At 42.0% G+C, this 19,307-nt stretch overlaps 1 protein-coding gene across 4 annotated transcripts in view; it reads right to left on the reverse strand.

Annotated features, from left to right (window-relative positions):
* The window catches only part of JADE1 (jade family PHD finger 1), a 171,850-nt gene that overhangs the window by 130,144 nt on the left and 22,399 nt on the right, over positions 1–19,307 (reverse strand). The window contains exon 3 of one of the 4 annotated variants that reach the window (XM_081021921.1): positions 12,713–12,808. The exons of the other annotated variants lie outside the window; for them this stretch is intronic. The gene's annotated coding sequence lies outside the window, so the exon portion shown is untranslated. The remainder of the gene's footprint in view (positions 1–12,712; positions 12,809–19,307) is intronic. 4 annotated transcript variants of the gene reach the window in all.

Consider the following 19,307-nt stretch of genomic DNA (forward strand, 5'->3'; position numbering starts at 1 on the left):
ACACATGATTATAAATTAAGTAAATCTTATTTTTAAACTTACTTCCCAGGTTGTTGCCTGATTCTTTATTAAGCTGGGTAAGAAAGGGGAGTCTGCTTACTTCATAGCTGGACTTGCTCCAAAAAAGGCTTTACAGCATAATTCCTATGCTTAATTTTGCTGCCAAGGATGGGCTTTTAAAACTCTGTTCAACCCACACACATGGGTGCCTAGAGGTATAGGTTGCAATTAATATATCCTCTCCTACTCATTTAAACCCATATAGGAGACAAAGGAAAGAAAACTGGAGACAGGGATAAATAGGGGAAGGCTATACATTAATTTCAGACAACAACAAATACTTAGGCTTAATTATAGTAGGGTATGTAGGCAACCTTCTGCTTATTTTATGTAGCTCCTTTAAGATATGGTTTCAGAAGAGAAAAGTGGATCCATTGCTAAGCACTTTCAGGGTCTTCTTGTAACTGCTGTGTCAGCATCTTCCAACATGAGCACATCCCATTTAGTTTTGCTCTCTCTGGAGTGGAGAAAGTGTTAATTGTCCAGTCCAGAGATAAAACTGACATATTTTGCAATGCCTGGACTAGAAAGGGAGAAAGAGTTCCAGGTCAGAGATCTTGATATGCAGCAATTTCTGACTACTAGTTACTCTGGCACAAGAGCTCACTGTCTATTTCCGCAGTCCTTAAAATGAGAGATTGAGCAGTCCATTAGGGAGGTGCTGAGAAACAGCAGTTTTTCACAAGCAGCTGACATTTACAATTCTCAGTTGAGATTTTGTTTCATATGCAAAATAAGCGATGACAACAGAAAATATGGACAAATGCAATCCATAATGTTAATCTATACAAATTAAGAAGGGAGATCACAAATTAGGAGGAATAATAACAATTAGGAAGCTGTGGCAGCAAGTATATTGTCAGGGAACTGCCATCGGAGCTAGAGGCGGAGGGAAGGCTCCAGAGGGATGCAGGAGAGGGTCCCAGTAGGGAGAGAGGCAGCCCGTCCGCTGGGGAAGGAAATCAGCGTAACACCAGTGTAGAAGGGGGGCAGATGGGGGAATCGGAGAGGAGGCTCCAAGACTCCTCGCCGGAGACCAGCGGAGAGAGTACGGGTCCTCCGCTGCCCACACCCTCCCTGCGCAGAAGGCTTCCGCGCAGGGAGACTAGGCGGAGACTAGGCGTTAAGGAACTTTTATGCTGGAAGAAGTTCAAGAAACGCCCACTGACGGATTCTGCCAGCGACTGAGACAGCCACGAAGCTAGAGGCTGTCCGGTCAGAAAGGGTTCAACCAGGTAACCTAGGCAGGAGTGGCGGCAACTTACGCACGAGCAACCCCTAAACCCATTACAGCAATCCGTCAGTCACCGACGTTGCTTGTGCGCAGCTCCAGAGAGGCAGCACGATGAGCCAGACCAGGGGAGCCGGAGAGACGGAGCAAGCAGCTGGAGTGCAAAGTCTGGTAGAGAGAAACCGAGACTTGGAACAGCATGTAGCTCTCCTGACGGCGCGGCTGGACGAAAGACGCACTCAGGATGCACAGGTCAGACCCAACCCCATCACAAGGAAGGTACCGGGGCTGGTACACAAGTTTGGGGGGAAGCCCCAGGACTACAACGCGTTCCAAACGGAAATAGAGTATGCTTTGGAACTGCAGCATAATGACTTTGCTGATGATGGGGAGAGGGTAGCCTACATTGTGGGGCATCTGGAGGATGGGGCACGCGAATGGATCAGGCCCCTTATGGCGACGCAAAATCATGCCTTGAAGGACCTTAAGAAATTCTTCCAGGCCATGGATGCGATGTATTCCAGTGAAGTGCAGCAAAGTGTGACTCGTCGAGAACTGATGGGGTGCAAGCAGGGGAACCAGTCAGTTAGAGACTACTGGTCGCGCTTTGCAATGTTGATCCACCGGCTCGGGTGGGATCTGGACTCTGACCCGATTCAAATGTTGTTTGAGGAGGGGTTGTCCCCAACTGTGAAGGACGAGCTGTCCCGCGCGCCCCGCCCACAGTCGATGGATCAGCTGACCAAGGCTGTGCTTGCGATTGGAGTGCGGCAGGAAGCGCGGGCTCAGGAGAAACACGAAGTGAGAGGGGAACGCTGCCATGACTACCGCATTCCTGAAATACCGAGACAGCTTTCCCAGGCGGCTGAGCCAATGGAAATAGATGGCGCGCGCACGCGCGAGGTTTCAAACTCCAGTGAAGGTCGCAAGAGGGAGGGGAAGGATTGGAAAACTGCCAAGAAGTGCTTCCTCTGCCAACGGCCGGGACATTTTGCCAGGGTCTGCCCTCAAAGAAAGGCCTGGCAAGCGATGGTGGGGGCTGCTGGCTGTGAGGAGAAGGGAGAAGAAGGGCAGGCGCAGGGAAACGACAACGTCTGGCTGCCAACCAGCGGGGCCAGCAGCCAGGCCAGCAACCAATAGAAGTGCCCCAGCCTGACCCCCCCAGGGCAGCTATAGCCATAGAAGTGGTGCTAGAACTCCTGAATGGGCACTCAGTCAAGGTTGAGGGGTTGCTGGATTCGGGCAGCTCCTGCAATTTCTTCAGCAGGGACTTCGCTTTGGAGCACCAACTACACATGCTACCCCTGGATTTTCCCTTGCAAGTGACCACCATCGATGGCAGGGAACTTCTGGGAGGGGAAGTGACACACCAGACCCCGCCAATGCGAATGAGGGTTTCCAGGCACACGGAGACCATTGCCTTTCACGTGGCCACACTGGCAGGACCCCCAATAATACTGGGGATGAGCTGGCTGGCACTGCATGATCCAGTAGTGTCATGGCATCAGCGGTCAGTCACCTTTGGGTCAGCTTACTGCTTGGAACACTGTCTGGGGGGGGGGACCCCAAGAATGACAGTGGCCAGGGTGGCTGGGCTGGCGGTGGAAACAAAAGGGGAGGTGCCACCACAATATGCTGACCTGAAGGAAGTCTTCAGCGAGAAGGAGGCAGATAGACTACCCCCCCCATAGGCCCTTTGACTGCCAAATCAACTTACTCCCAGGGGCTCAGCTGCCGGTGGGTAAGCTGTATGCCATGTCGGATCGGGAGATGCAGGAATTGCGGCAGTTTATTGACAAGAACCTGAAGAGGGGGTTCATAAGGGAATCAAAGGCGGTGGGGGGCAGTCCGGTGTTCTTTGTGGACAAAAAAGACAAATCAGCCTATATTAGTCGTTGATTACAGGGCGTTAAACCTGGTATCAGAACCCGTGACCTTCCCAATGCCCAGGATTGACGACATTTTAACACGGGTGAGGCAGGGGAAAATTTTTACCAAGCTGGACCTCAGGGGAGCGTACAATTTGATCAGGGTAAGGGAGGGGGACGAACGGAAAACCACCATGTTCACCTCTCTGGGGGCTTTTGAGTACTTAGTCATGCCATTTGGATTAAAATTGGGCTCCGCCTGCTTTCAAGCATTCATGCACCACGTGTTGGGGCCCCTGCTGTACAAGAACTGCGTAGCCTTCTTGGACGACGTCTTAATCTATTCGGACAATGAAAAGCAACACGTCAGAGACATCAGGGAGGTGCTAGAGATTGAAGAAGCATCAGTTGTGGGTCAAGCTGGAAAAATGCCAATTCCACGCCAGGGAGGTCGAGTTCCTGGGGTACAGGTTGTCAGACAAAGGACTAGCCATGGAGAGGAGAGACTATTACCGAAATTTATCCTCAAAGATGACCAAGGAAGATTTGTGGCAATTGAAATTCAAACACAAGGAGAAAAATTCTTGATAGTAGGAGTTTATGCACCAAATGAGGGGGAAATCTGAATTTTTTAAAAAGTTGCATGAGACCTTGATGGACTATTTGGATTATGTGATTTTGATGAGAGATATGAATGGAGTGGTATCTACACACATGGACAAGGCGCAAAGACAGGCAGTCACTAAGGATGGCAGACTACCGAAAACTTTTTTTGAGATGACAGACAACTTGGACTTAGTTGATATCTGGAGAACAAAGAATCCCTTGGCAGAGAGGGAACCTTCTTCTCTGAAGCCAAACTGACATGGACAAGAATTGACCAAATATGGGTAACTAGAGGAATGGCACCAAAGATAAGAAAAGTGGAAATCTGCCCAAAAACCTGCTCCGACCATAATGCGGTTAAGATGGAAATGAAACTAACACCAACTGGTTCCTTCAGATAGAGGATGAATGACACCTTATTTAGAGATGAAGAAGTGATTAAGAAGGCCCAAAAAACCTTGAGAGATTATTTTGAGATAAATATGAACACCAATGTGGAAAAAAGAGTAATCTGGGACGCAAGCAAAGCTGTTATGAGAGGGTTCTTGATACAACAGAATGCATTAAAGAAGAGAATCCAAAATGAAAAGAAGGATAAAATATTAGAGAAAATAAAGGAAAGTGAAAAGAAATTGAGAGCAAAACCAAAGTTGCAAGAGATATTGAGAGAAATAAAGTTATATCAAGTACAATACATGAAAATGATGAATCAAGAGATAGAATGGAAAATCAAACAAATGAGACAAAAGACATTTGAGTCGGCTAATAAATGTGGGAAATTATTGGCTTGGCAAATGAAAAAAAGACAAAAATTAAATACAGTTACAAATCTAGAAGTGGAAGGAAGGAATATACAGAACCCGGCTGAGATTAGAAATTGTTTCCAGAGGTACTTTAAACAACTATATACACAAGGGCCACAGAAAGAAATTGATGTAGACCGATTTTTGAAAACAAATGGATTACAAAAAATCTCAAGAAAATAAATTAATGTTGAACTATAAACTAACTGAACAGGAGATAGAAGGTGCCATTCAGAATATGCAATTGGGTAAATCTCCAGGACCGGACGGACTTCTAGATACTACAGATCTTTAAAAGAATGGTTAGTACAACCTTTAAAAGAAGTCTGTAACGAAATAATGGATGGGAAAAGGGCACCAGAGTCGTGGAAAGAAGCGTATATCACACTTGTACCGAAAACAGAGACTGAAAAGACGCAGCTTAAGAACTACCGCCCCATATCACTGCTCAATGTGGATTATAAAATTTTTGCTGACATCTTGGCTAAAAGACTAAAAAGAGTGTTAGTGGAAGAGATACATAAAGACCTAGCAGGCTTTCTCCCGGGTAGACATCTATCTGACAATGTGAGAAACATAATCAATATTTTAGAAAAATTACAAGAGAATATAAATACTAAGGCAGTTTTAATATTTGTGGATGCGGAGAAAGCTTTTGACAACGTTTCTTGGAGTTTTATGAAGAAGAACTTACAGGGTATGGGGGTAGGCCAAGGCTTCGAAAACGGTATAAGTGCTATATATTCTGAACAAAAGGCTAAATTAATTGTAAATAATGTGGTGACGGAAGAATTTAAGATAGAAAAAGGGACACGACAAGGTTGCCCAATCTCCCGATTGCTTTTTATATCGGTCCTGGAGGTTTTGTTGAACATGATTAGAAGGGACCAGTTGGTTAAAGGTATATATGTCAGAGCCAAACAGTACAAATTGAGAGCATTTGCAGATGACTTAGTATTGACGTTACAGGAGCCAGAATCTCGTACCAAAAGGGTTTTAGAACTGATTCAAGAATTTGGTCAGGTTGCAGGATTTAAATTGAATAAGTTAAAAACCAAGGTTTTAGAGAAAAACTTAACACCAATTGAGAGAGAGAGGTTTCAGAATGAGACAGGTTTAACAGTGGCTAAGAAAGTTAAATACCTAGGGATTAACATGACAGCAAAAAATGGGAATTTATTTAAAGACAACTATGAAAAATGCTGGGCTGAAGTGAAAAAAGATTTAGAAATTTGGTCAAATTTGAAGCTTTCACTGCTGGGTCGTATTGCTGCGGTAAAAATGAGTGTATTGCCTAGAATGTTGTTTTTGTTTCAAACATTGCAAATTGTGGACAAAATGGACTGTTTCAAGAGGTAGCAGAGAGATATTTCTAGATTTGTCTGGCAGGGCAAGAAGCCTAGAATAAAATTTAAAATATTAACAGATGCAAAGGAAAGAGGCGGATTTGCCCTGCCAGACTTTAAACTTTACTATGAATCAGCAGCTTTTTGCTGGTTGAAAGAATGGCTGCTTCTTGAAAACACAGACATTTTGGATCTAGAAGGTTTTAACAATGTATTTGGATGGCATGCATATCTGTGGTATGATAAGGTCAAAGCACATAAAGCATTTAAAAATCATATTGTCAGGAAAGCATTGTTTAATGTTTGGATAAGATACAAGGACTTATTGGAAAACAAAATCCCAAGGTGGCTGTCACCGATGGAAGCGAAAGCTCAGAAAAAGCTCAATATGGAGGTCAAATGGCCAAAATATTGGGAAATTTTGGAACAAGATGGAGATAGACTGAAATTGCAGAGTTTTGAGAAATTAAAAAACAAAGTGCGAGACTGGCTTCATTATTATCAGATAATGGAGGCATATAATTTGGACAAGAAAATTGGCTTCCAGGTGGAAAAATCAAAATTGGAAACAGAACTGTTAGAACCCAAAACCAAGATTTTGTCAAAGATGTATAACTTGCTGTTGAAATGGAATACTCAGGATGAAACGGTGAAATCTGCTATGATTAAATGGGCACAAGATGTTGGACATAATATTATGTTTGCTGACTGGGAACAGTTATGGACCACAGGTATGAAGTTTACGGCATGTAATGCCTTAAGAGAGAATATTATGAAAATGATATACAGGTGGTACATGACCCCAGTCAAGCTTGCAAAAATTTATCATTTGCCTGATAATAAATGTTGGAAATGTAAAGAAACTGAAGGTACATTCTTTCACCTTTGGTGGACGTGCCCAAAGATCAAGGCTTTCTGGGAAATGATATATAATGAACTGAAAAAGGTATTTAAATATACCTTTCTGAAGAAACCAGAGGCCTTTCTTCTGGGCAATGTCGGCCAATTGGTGCCAAAGAAGGACAGAACCTTTTTTATGTATGCTACAACAGCAGCAAGAATACTCATCGCAAAGTACTGGAAGACACAAGATCTACCCACTTTGGAAGAATGGCAGATGAAGGTGATTGACTACATGGAATTGGCGGAAATGACTGGCAGAATCCGAGACCAGGGAGAAGAGTCGGTGAAAGAAGACTGGAAGAAATTTAAAGACTATTTACAGAAATATTGCAAAATTAAGGAATCTTAGAAGGATGTTGGATAGAAACTAAGAGGTTTTTAGCTGTAATGCTTTAAGAGATATGAAAAAAGGTTTACAATTGGGTAAAAGTTTAATGGTAAGGATTTGCTGAACTAACAAACTGAACTGGAATACAAAAAAGGGAGGTATGAGGAGGTCCGGGGAAATAAGTGTAGGGAAGATAGGTTTGGAAAATCAATGTCTTTTTAACTGTTTTATTTTGTATGTTTCTTTTTTATTCTTTACTTTTTTGTTATATTTTAAAAACTTTACTCTTTCTTTTTTGTACGCTGTATTTTTTGTATTTTTTGAAACTTTAATAAATATCATTTAAAAAAAAAAGAAGAAGAATTCCACAGCCTGTTCCCAGATAAACCAAAACCACTAGCGAGATTCTGGGAGGAAGAATTTGGAACCACAGATAACAAAGAGGAATTTGTGGGTTTTCCTGCCTCCGAAGAGGAGGGAGGGGAGGTGTCAGAGGGAGAAGAATCAGAACTCCCCGCGGGAAGAGTTCGGAGCAGGTGGGAAGCGGGTTTTGAATCCTCAGAGGATGGCGACAGCTCCTTCAGGGGATTCCCCGCATCGTCGGCCGAGGAAAGGGACGAGGTTGGATCAGAAGGTCGGGCCGGGGGTGGAGGGGGTCCTGGGGGGGAGATGGATGTCAGGGAACTGCCATCGGAGCTAGAGGCGGAGGGAAGGCTCCAGAGGGATGCAGGAGAGGGTCCCAGTAGGGAGAGAGGCAGCCCGTCCGCTGGGGAAGGAAATCAGCGTAACACCAGTGTAGAAGGGGGGCAGATGGGGGAATCGGAGAGGAGGCTCCAAGACTCCTCGCCGGAGACCAGCGGAGAGAGTACGGGTCCTCCGCTGCCCACACCCTCCCTGCGCAGAAGGCTTCCGCGCAGGGAGACTAGGCGGAGACTAGGCGTTAAGGAACTTTTATGCTGGAAGAAGTTCAAGAAACGCCCACTGACGGATTCTGCCAGTGACTGAGACAGCCACGAAGCTAGAGGCTGTCCAGTCAGAAAGGGTTCAACCAGGTAACCTAGCCAGGAGTGGCGGCAACTTACGCACGAGCAACCCCTAAACCCATTACATATATCTGCCCTGTTGGCTCACCTTGGTGGTTTCTATTCTAGGGCCCCTAAAAGTATCCAGATACATTCTGGCAAGTTATACCTTGTGTCTTCAGCTGCTTCTGCAGTGTAAATGGGGCTTTTTAGTTTTTTGTTCACAAAGCAATGCAGAACAGAGATTTGTGAACTTTATTTTATACAAGAAAGATGATCTGATGGGAATAAAAGCGTTTTAGAAAACATCACTTATTTCACCTTCTTCCGCAAAAGATTGTGTAGATTAATTGTAACTTCAACATCTTTATTCGTGAATTGACTCATTTCTGAGTACCTGCAGCTGTAAATAATAATAATAAAAACCTGCAAAATTGTACCAATATCCTACTGTGTGTATTGGCAAAACAAAGCCCTTGGAGAAATCAATGAGCAACTTGAAGAGCAAATCAGTAATCTTTTCCATAAAGGATATAAAGAACTACAGTTAGAATTGTGTGTTGTTAGGAGTCAGTCATAGCATATGGCCCAGGAGACTCAGGCAGGGGTAAATTGGACTACTAATCAACTGGATGCATTGCTTGAAGGAGAAATATAAAAGGGGGAATTTTGTAGGCAGTATGAAGAGAAAGAGAGGTATGGGACCGGTCTCTGCAGCTGGTGATGAGTCTCAGATCTGGTCTCTCTAGAATGATTCAGGAGTACTGTCCACTTGGCCATCAATAACACCATATTCAAGTTATTAAGAGTACTGAATGCCAAGCAACTTTGGAACTTACCATGCCAAGTGACTCAGTGACCAATCACCATCTGCATCTAAGGTAAGTATCATCCATTTCTTTATTTTATTTCTTTAACTAATTTAACAGGGACCCAACAAGGGCATTGTGTGCCAGAAGCTGAAGGGTGTGTGTGTCAGGAGCAGCATCTTAAGGGTGATAAGCTTATAGGAGCCTAGTTTTAGGTCTACTCTAGAAATATAGCCTTGCAGTAACCAGTAACCAAAAACCTAGGCTGTGTACACATTACCAGCTTAAAACACAGCTAGGTCATTCTGCAGATCACAGCTGTATTTCCTAAGAAACAACAGAATAGATAGAGAATATATATGGACTGTGGCTAATGCGTTTACAACAGCTCCCAAACCAGCAGTGGATAGATGGATTTATACATACATACAATTTGTATGCCGCTTAATCAAAGTTATCTCTAAGCAATGTACAGAATACTCAACACAATAAGACTAAAACTTCAAATATCATACAGCAGGCTAAATCCATCTGAAGTTAATGGTTCAATGGAGACTTTCCTCCCAATGCAAGAAGCAGCTCTGGGTTTTTCCCCCCAGTATCACAGCATGGGGCGGGGAGGATTACCGGTAAATTCCCCCTCCCCTAATAGTCCTGATCCCACGACATTCAGGCAATTAATGTCACATCTAGTTCGGCCATCTAGCATATGCTTAAAATATATGATGGAACTTCTTAATTTTGACTGGATCATTCACATTTGTTTTTATATGCTGTTGCCCGCCCTGAGCGAAAAACTTATGTATATAGGACAATGGTGGGGAGCAAGTAGTTTTTGGTCTATTTTTGGCCTAATGGGACAGATCTTTATCTCCCCAACCCCAGAAGACCCACTTTGACAGGTGGGCAGGACCTCCACCTGTCAATCATCTGATGCAATCTTGATGTCAGGTTACTGACAGGTAGGTTTTCCCACTCACCTGTCAAAGTTGGCCTATGGAGTCAGGGGAGATACAGCACAAAGCAGGATGGAATTCTTTGTTCATCAGCTAATACATGGGGAGTTCAATCCTGCTTTCTGCAAGAGCACCCCCCCCCCGACATCACATAAAAGGTCAAGTGTGGAGCAAGCAGCTGTGGTCTCAGTAAATGGCTTCACAGGCTAAATGGGGAGACTTAGCAGGCCACATCTGACCTACAGGTCAGAGGTTCCCCACTCCTGATGTATGAGCACAACGATATGTTGCACTGATCGCTTTTATTTGAAATAAGGAATAAGCAGAAGAACTTTAGGAACTCCTTTTTATCTCTTGAGGCATATCCTATTCATTTTCTGTCGTTTCTGGCCCAGCTTATCTTCTAGCTAGTTTCAATGGGCCCATTCTGCATGCCTCTCCTCCCCTTAGGTATTCAAATTCAGGGAAATCAAATAAAGAAACAGCTAATTATTCTGAACCATGGAGGCAGGCACTCATAACTCAATGGGAATGGCACTTTCATTAAACACTATGTTCTGTGTGTCTTCAGGAAATGGTTTTAATAAACCGATCTAAAGGGATTAATATTGTTTACTCATAAGCACAGCTTGTGGCTGATCTTATGATATATCCTCCAGTCTTTCCCCAGCTCTTGAAGTGATTTCAGCCATGTCAGCTTCCTATAACTTACAAAGGAATCAACACTGGCTGTTTCTTCCCAAGTATACATATGGCTCCAAGTGCCCACAGGGGAAAACTACACAGAGCATATAAAATGGACTTTAATATCACAGCACACCTTTTGGGATGCATGTCTAATTTGTTTTAAACATGCAGAAAAGCTGACAAGCTACTTTTTTTGTTTGGAGAACTACTGTAAGCAGTGCACTCGGATGCAAGGAAATGAGCTCAAACTGATGCAGCCTATCTGTATCACCCCCTTTCCCCCTCCAACTTTATTTATTTTATTCTCTTAAAAAGGGCATTGCCACTTTTTATTTTCCACTTTCCCTATTCATTTCTTAAACACTGTGAATGAACTGTATAGATGGGGAATCAGTTCCAGTGCAAGGGCCACATGACATTGGTGGGTAAAGTGAGAGACAAAAAAAATAAATGGATGTAAGATGGATTACAACTCTTAACGTTTGTACAGTTGGCTTCATTCCAGCTTACAAAAGCCAGGATTTCTACACATACACCTCTCCATCCAGGCAAGCAAGAGGCATTATCACAGGTCAAGGGCACATGCAGGACCATATCCACAATGTTGTAGGGACTTCAAAAGTGTGCCCCCCTGAAGAAATGCATGTTCAGCTTTCATTTAATAGAAAAATCATAGAAAATTAATTCATAGAAACTGTTTTTTATATATACAAAACCGTATAAAGCTTGGGATGATGCCTTGAAGATCAACCCACCCCTTATAAACCAAACATTATCTTGTCCATTGATTTCTATGGGTGTATCCTGAATATTACTTAATTGGCTGCAACCTAATGTTATTAAAGAGTCCCTCTGCCCCCATTCCTTAGGACCGTGGCATCTCTTATTTGGACTAGCAAAGGTATGTTAAGCAGAGTGCAAGGCTGTTTAGGCACTAGCATACACAAGCACAGGACAGGATAAGTGTTCTTCTATGAAATAAAAAAATTCCTTCCTGTAGCACCTTAAAGACCAACTAAGTTAGTTCTTGGTATAAGCTTTCGTGTGCATGCACATTTCTTCAGATACACGCATGCACACGAAAGCTTATACCAAGAACTAACTTAGTTGGTCTTTAAGGTGCTACAGGAAGGAATTTTTTTATTTCGACTATGGCAGACCAACACGGCTACCCATCTGTAACTGTTCTTCTATGAGCTACTGAGCTGTCTGTTTGGAGAGTAACATTTGCATTAAATGGCATGCTTCTAAAGCAACACTGCTGTGGATTCTAACTGCTGGGTCTTAAGATTCAAGTGATTTTAAGTAACATTAAAATTGGCTCAGTGGAGATTTCGAGCTGTTTTGTTTCCTATCATTTAGATAGTGAAAAGCAGCTGTAGAGTAGATTATGTGCCTGGAAATTCTTGCAGTGTATAGAATTTCCTTTCCTGCCACCTTTTGGCCACTTTCAGAAAAACATCTCTTGCTATATACAAGATTCCTAATCATAGATAATATCTGCTCCTTTAGAGTCATCCTATTTTAGAAGCTATAAAATATTCCCAAACATATCTTAAGTTTTGGATCCTCAAAAAAGCAGGCCAGACTGGCAAACAAATGAAAACAAGACAAACAACTTAACATAAGGAGCTGTGAACAGAAAATCAGAAGCAAAATACAGTGGTACCTCGGGTTAAGTACTTAATTCACTCTGGAGGTCCGTGCTTAACCTGAAACTGTTCTTAACCTAAAGCACCACTTTAGCTAATGGGGCCTCCAGTTGCCGCCACGCCGCCGGAGCACGATTTCTGTTCTTATCCTGAAGCAAAGTTCTTAACCCGAGATACTATTTCTGGGTTAGCAGAGTCTGTAACCTGAAGCATATGTAACCTGAAGCTTATGTAACCCGAAGTACCACTGTATAGCTACTAAATTACAAAAAAGAGATGTGAATGAAATTTTAGCATAGTTCAGTTCTGGTCACTTAACTACATAGCTACAAGCAATAGGATTTTTTTTGTACTTTTTTTCATTCAGTAGGAGACACTGGACTTAATAACTTAATGCAAATCCATTGTGATCACATTTACCCAGACCTGAGCTTGCCTCACCTTTTTGGTCAAGATGTGGTGACCTTCTAGATGAGGTTCTGTCTGCAGCTGTCTTGCAAAAGCTGGATGATGTTCATGGTAATGGGCGTACCAAACCTGCATGCCACAAATTGAGAGCCACCATGAACCAGCTATTTTCCAGCTATGTCCCTCTTGTGACTATACATACTATAACTTTGTGAGTAGGCCCTGAGAGTACTCCATTAAAAACACCTGATTTTGGGATAACATTATCCTGCTCTGCTGGGCCTTGGGGCTCACATAGCAAGTAGAAGCAGTAAAACTGTGTTCCTTTCAGGCAAGCTGAGTCAAGCAGTCAGGTCTCTTTAAGCAGATGTCAGGAAAGACAATATCATAGATAGCACCCACTGGGCGCTGCTGGCTGACGTCCCACCCCCTCACTTTAGTTTTTGAGAAACGACTCAGCAGAGGGTTGAAGCAATCAAAGTATTGTGGAGGCTGGCACTGCAGTTTGCTACACCTCCTTGGGAATGTTAGCTGTGTTTTCTTAAAAGTCCCTTATCTAATTATTCAGTTGCTAGTTTCCATGATGAAGAGGGGATGAGGGCTCACCTTCTGTTTCTGAGGAAGATGGAGACACACATCCTCGGACAAAGAGAGAGCACAGGAAGATGTGCTGTGCCCCACCCACCCTGTGTGGGGCAGCCTGCTTTCCTCCAGATCCAAACTGTCACTGTATCCTTTAAGAGGGTCAATGCATAACAAAGTCTATCCCCCTCTCCAAGTTCTAATAATTTCTCCTTCTCCTTCTCTGAAACCATTCCCTCTGCTCTACTAAGATAAGGTATCAATTAAGGAATGCAATTCCCTTTTCTCCAATCCCAGGTAATAAAATTATTCTTCTATAAGGAAAATTCCAAGGAATTGTCAAGGCTTGTTATAACTAGGAAAGACTCTTGTATGTCATTTTGAAACCTGGTCTTTTCAGTCTGTTAACATTTCATTTTCAAATATTAGCTCATAGCCAACCCCTTTAGTGTCAAGAATGTCACTGATGCAGGTAATTTTCAAAATTAAATAGCCATATTTTATGGAGCGTGAGGTACTATGGATTATTTTGATGACTATATCAGACCCTTTACCTTACTTTTTCAAAGTTTTGCTTGTGGTTTTGAAAGCACAAATCCTTTTATTATGATGGGATTAGTACACATAACTTTCAAAATGTAACTCTGAAAACACAGGCAACTTTTTGAAGTTAAGGGAGGCTGTGATGCTAGACTGCAGTACTTCTTTAGTGCACACATAGCCATGAATTCAGTTTTGTGAAGGGTTACATAAGTTTACAAACTGATTATGGTCTGAAGGCACATAATTCGGTGATCTAACTAAAGCTAAATCAGTCTAGTACTTAGTTGGGAGTGTATACCACCTTGAGTTTTATGGAAGAAAGGAGACATATAAATGTAAACAAATAAAATGCAAAGACTGGTTGCCCATAGAAATTAATGGAGAGATCCAGGAATTTACCACAGCTGTGACTGAGCAGCAGGTGTTCTACCTACAAAAAACAAAAACATCCACCACCCCAAAAGGTAGTAGCAAAGACAGCAGTTGCTACTAGGGACTGTACATAAGTAATATGCACAGGCCTCTATTCACAGGCTTACAAAAGCATGACACAAACAGCAAGGAGATATGGAAGGAGGAGGAACTCTTTGCACATGCAGGTGAGACTAAGAGGAAGTGAAAAGAACTAATAAAAAAAATCCTTCCAGTAGCACCTTTAAGACCAACTAAGTTAGTTCTTGGTATGAGCTTTCGTGTGCAAGCACACTTCTTCAGATACACTGAAACAGAAGTTGCCAGATCCTTCTATAAGGATCTTTCCTGTAAGACCTATTACAGTCGTTAAGAGTCGTCAGCAGGCTCATCTCAGCTATCTGCCAATCTCCCATTCCCACCACCCTTCTGAGTAATACCCCTCCCCACCTTCTCACTATATAGAAGGATCTGGCAACTTCTGTTTCAGTGTATCTGAAGAAGTGTGCTTGCACACGAAAGCTCATACCAAGAACTAACTTAGTTGGTCTTAAAGGTGCTACTGGAAGGATTTTTTTTATTTTGACTATGGCAGACCAACACGGCTACCTATCTGTAACTGAAAAGAACTATAGAGTGTTAACTTAGTAATTAATATGATTATAGCTTCCAGGATGCTTATTGCAAAAACATTTTTACAAATGGAACTCTATTAAGACTTGTATTTTAACAGCATAGCGTCATAATGTCTGGAATGTAATTATCATAAACATAATTGTAGAACTTGTTCATAGCTGAGCAGGAAATATGACTGAAATTCAAATGTTTGTTAATGTTTGTTAATGTTAATGTTTGTAGTAACAGGGGCTTTATTTATCCTGAAGTCCATCAATGGGCATTGCATTTCTGTGAAGTCACTGGGTTGAAGCCAGACTCAGTTGGTCACTCTTTAGTCCTATTGAAATCAATGGTATTTGATAGAAGCATAACATAATTTTTATTTCTATGTAGTTTAATTAAGTTGGCAGAAGAGCGGACAGCAGTACACTTAAGTTAAGCTACAAGAAGACCTGGTAAGCAAGATAGCATAATAATCATCATAGTATAAGATGAAAGTTTGAAGTGCAGCTGCTCTCAACAGCAGGAGTGGGGAACCTTTGCCCCCACCAGATGTTGAGGAACTATGACTCCTATCATACCTGGCCATTGGTCATTTTTGCTAGAGCTGATTGAAGTTTTAGTTCAGCAAGATCTGGAGGGTGAAAGGTTCTCCACTCCTGTTTCAGGTCTGCCTGGAAATGCCAAGGATTTAAACCAGGACATTATGTATGGAGAACATGAGCTCTGCCACCGTGCTAAGTCTCTTCTACAGTATAAAATCTCTACACCACTGGTCTTCACTGGTGGGTTCTGATCCACTATTGGGTCTCAACCTGATCTAAGGCAAGTCTCTACAGTAGCACTGTTACCATACAAATATATGGTAAAAAAGAAGAAGAAATGGATCCCCAAATGCAGGTTTAGGTCAAAAGTGGGTTCCAGGTCAGAAAATGTTGAAGACCACTGCCTTATACTATGATTTAGACGTGGATGGAACAGATACATAAGCAACATACATAACTCCACTGTTATCTCTACTTTGTCACTAAGAAACCAGAATAGTTAACTGGATCAAAAGCTGAAGAATGTTCACAGAGAAAAAGAACATAAAAAAGTCCTTGCAGCTTAACATATAGAAGCTCATTAGGAATTTTGCACAGAACAGTCTCAGTAAAATGAAGAGGTTGAAAATAGCACTGGAATGTGTAAAACATGGAACAGGAAGAGGGGGGAAGAAGCCTTCACAATAGACAAGTCACCTGAGCAGTCTAAAAATGAAAGAGAGAAAATAAATAGGTATCTGTCCTTTCTTCTCCAAACACTGCCCTATATATTTTATTCAAGATTTCTTCTTTTTTCTATAATGGATTTAATAAATATAAGTACTTTGAATGTTAATGGTTTAATAAAAAGACAGACAAGAGCTAGATGGAGGGGGGAAACGGAAATGTGACATGATATGCTTGCAAGAGGCTTATCTTTGGTTCATCTATTGCTATTTTTTATTCCTTTCTCACACTATTGTTCCTGTAATGTCATACTCTATGAAGGCAGTCCTATACTGTAAGGCTTTTGCATGAAGTGACTCTCTGCTTCTGATAATCTGTAGTCACACCAATACAACACCCCTTCTTTTTTTGGACACTAGTAATGGATGATCGAAAACATTTGGGCTACAATCATTGCAACACTTTCTCATAGGTGAGTCACTCCAGTCCCTTGATCATTTTGGTTGCCCTGAAACATTTCCAATTCTACAATATCCTGTTCGAGGTGAGGCGACCAGAACTGTACAAAGTATTCATAATGCACAATGATGGCATTATGATAGCAGCAATTTCATTTTCAATTCCTTTCCTTTTGTGCATCTATCACTGTGTATGCAAAATATACACACCTCTTTGTGCACACACACAAAATTATAAACACTGAAATTTTGATCTTATTAAGTGTCTCTTCTTCCTGTCTTCCATTCTTGCATGAAGAACTAAAATTTTCTATCTTCACTGGGTTGGATATTGACTAAGCTGATCACTCTTTAGTCCCATTGGTTACTGTGGGATGAAAGAGTGGCTAACTAAATCTGGGTTAGGCCCCCACATGTTCCTATTAATTCAATTGTTTATTCAGTTACTTAGGCATTTGTATTGATAAAGGATAATAGCTTCCACTTATGGCTTGCCAGCATTATGGCAGAGTTGAGGGCAGGGAAGATGACCAGACTATAATTTTGCACTACAGAGTATCTCTCTATCTGAAATGAAAGCCAGCGTGAATTTAAACAATGAACTTGGTGGCCTCCTCCAGGAAGGACTTAGATATCTTTTTTATTTGTTTGTATATAAGCAAGCTCTAAGGGCTGTAGAACGTCTGAAATTCTGGTTAAAACCTTTTCCAGCATTATTGTATAGTACAGTGTAGTATAGTATAGTAACAGTATGTTTCTTTCTGGAACAAAGCTGTGGTATATCCAAGTCATGTATCCATTTGATTTACATTATTATAATAAAATACAGAATATTTGTGTCAATCTTTGGAATTTGGGGTGCTTTCCAAAAATCTAGGAAAGGGATTATTATAATATTGCACATTATTGACTGTGGCAAACTTAAAGTACATCCTTGTAGTAAAATCTCTAAAGGTCCCTATTTCATTCTTAATAACAAAAAGCAAAGGTGAAATTACAGTGATAGTAATTACAGAAATAGTGAATTGCAGATGAAAAAGAGAGTTTTCATTTTTTACTATGCCAGGGAAGCACTCAGAGGTTTATTAAGATATTAAGTAACGTGTTTGCCAAAATAAATATTGAAACTGATCCCAAACTATCTAAACAAACAAGAAATCTAAAACTGCAAATTAAAACCATCACATGTCAGTTAATGAATAACTATTTGGGTTATTCAAGGAGACAAATCTCCCTTAAAAGCTTAAAGATTTTTTATTTTATTTTATTTTATTTTAAAAGCTTAAATATTATCTTACTGAAGAAAATATATCTACCAATATCAAATTGGGCTTGGACTTCAAAATGCACATTTTTGTTACCCAAATCTGTTCTATCAGAAAATGCTAAAAATTGAAACTACGATTTCCATCACTTTTTATAGTTTCCTGACATTGGGTGGGGCGGGGGTTGCTGGTCTTTTTCTTATTTTTTTGGTTTATGACCAGACTTGTGTGTTTCTGGGCATTTCATGTATTGCCAGAAATATTTCAAGTTTTTTCTAAGAAGAAAAATGAGGACTCAGCTGAAGCACAAATAGCACTTCTCACTTGGCAGGAAAATGTAGTTCTTCTCATCATGTGGTGTTGTCTAATATGAAATAAGTAGGGAATAAAATGAATATCCCTTTTCTCTGCATGGCACTGCATACTTATATTCACTGGAGCAAATACAAAATGACTAACATGCTTTTTTAATATAAAAAATATATATTTGGCTGTGATTTCATCAAAACACACAATGATGGCATGTAGATGCTGGCAAGGTTACAATGCACAAAAAAGACTGTTAATGACAATTCTCAAAGGAAGCTACCCAAAAATATCCCTCATCACAATTACTTTAGAATTATTCCTCTCATTGCCACTGTCATCATTAAAACATAGTGGGCGTGTTTTTAATGATGCTGCAGCACCTGTAGTCTGATGAAATTGGAGGAAACTGTGTGCAGCATTCAACGTTCTCATATAAAATATGCTTTGTTTGCCACGTGGAAGGGACATACCGTAAGTCAGTGTCAGAACTCAGGCTTTTGCATGCAGAAAGTCACAGGTTCAATGCCTGAAGTTTCCAGGAAGGGCTGGGGAAAACTCCCGTCTGATACCCTGGAGAGCTGCTAGTCAATGTAGACCAGGCTTCCTCAACCTCGGCCCTCCAGATGTTTTGAGACTACAATTCCCATCATCTCTGACCACTGGTCCTGCTAGCTAGGGATCATGGGAGGTGTAGGCCAAAAACATCTGGAGGGCCTAGGTTGAGGAAGCCTGATATAGACTATTCTAAGCTAGACTGGACAACAGTCTGTCTCAAATAAGGCAGCATTCTGTGTCACCCTTTCCCTTTCCTTCATCTTCAGCACTCAGAACACATGTCTTTTAGAGACAGCTTGGATTTGGTGGAAGCACAATATCCATCATTTTCAATATCTTATTGGGTTGTATTCGAGGTGTTCACCCACGCCACAGACAGGGGAGGAGGAAGGGGGGCGGTGGGGGCGGTCTACCCCGGGCGTCACCACTGAGGGGGGTGACAAAATGTTGGGTGGCACTCATCGCGGGGTGTGCAGCACGCCTGGGAGAGACGTGGTGGCTTGGGCGCATGCAGGTTCCACCCTGCCCAAACGGTCCACCCACTGCCTCCCCTCCCCCCCAGCTGTAAGGCGGCTGAGTGGGAGGCAGGCAGACTCCTTGGAGGCCCCGCGGAGCGTCCTGCCCTGACTGGCCCCGCCCCACAGGTGGCTGGCCCCACTCCTGGGCGCACGCACTG

Source organism: Podarcis pityusensis (assembly GCF_964106645.2).
Source record: "Podarcis pityusensis genome assembly, chromosome: 9".
In the NCBI taxonomy this organism is placed as follows: domain Eukaryota; kingdom Metazoa; phylum Chordata; class Lepidosauria; order Squamata; family Lacertidae; genus Podarcis; species Podarcis pityusensis.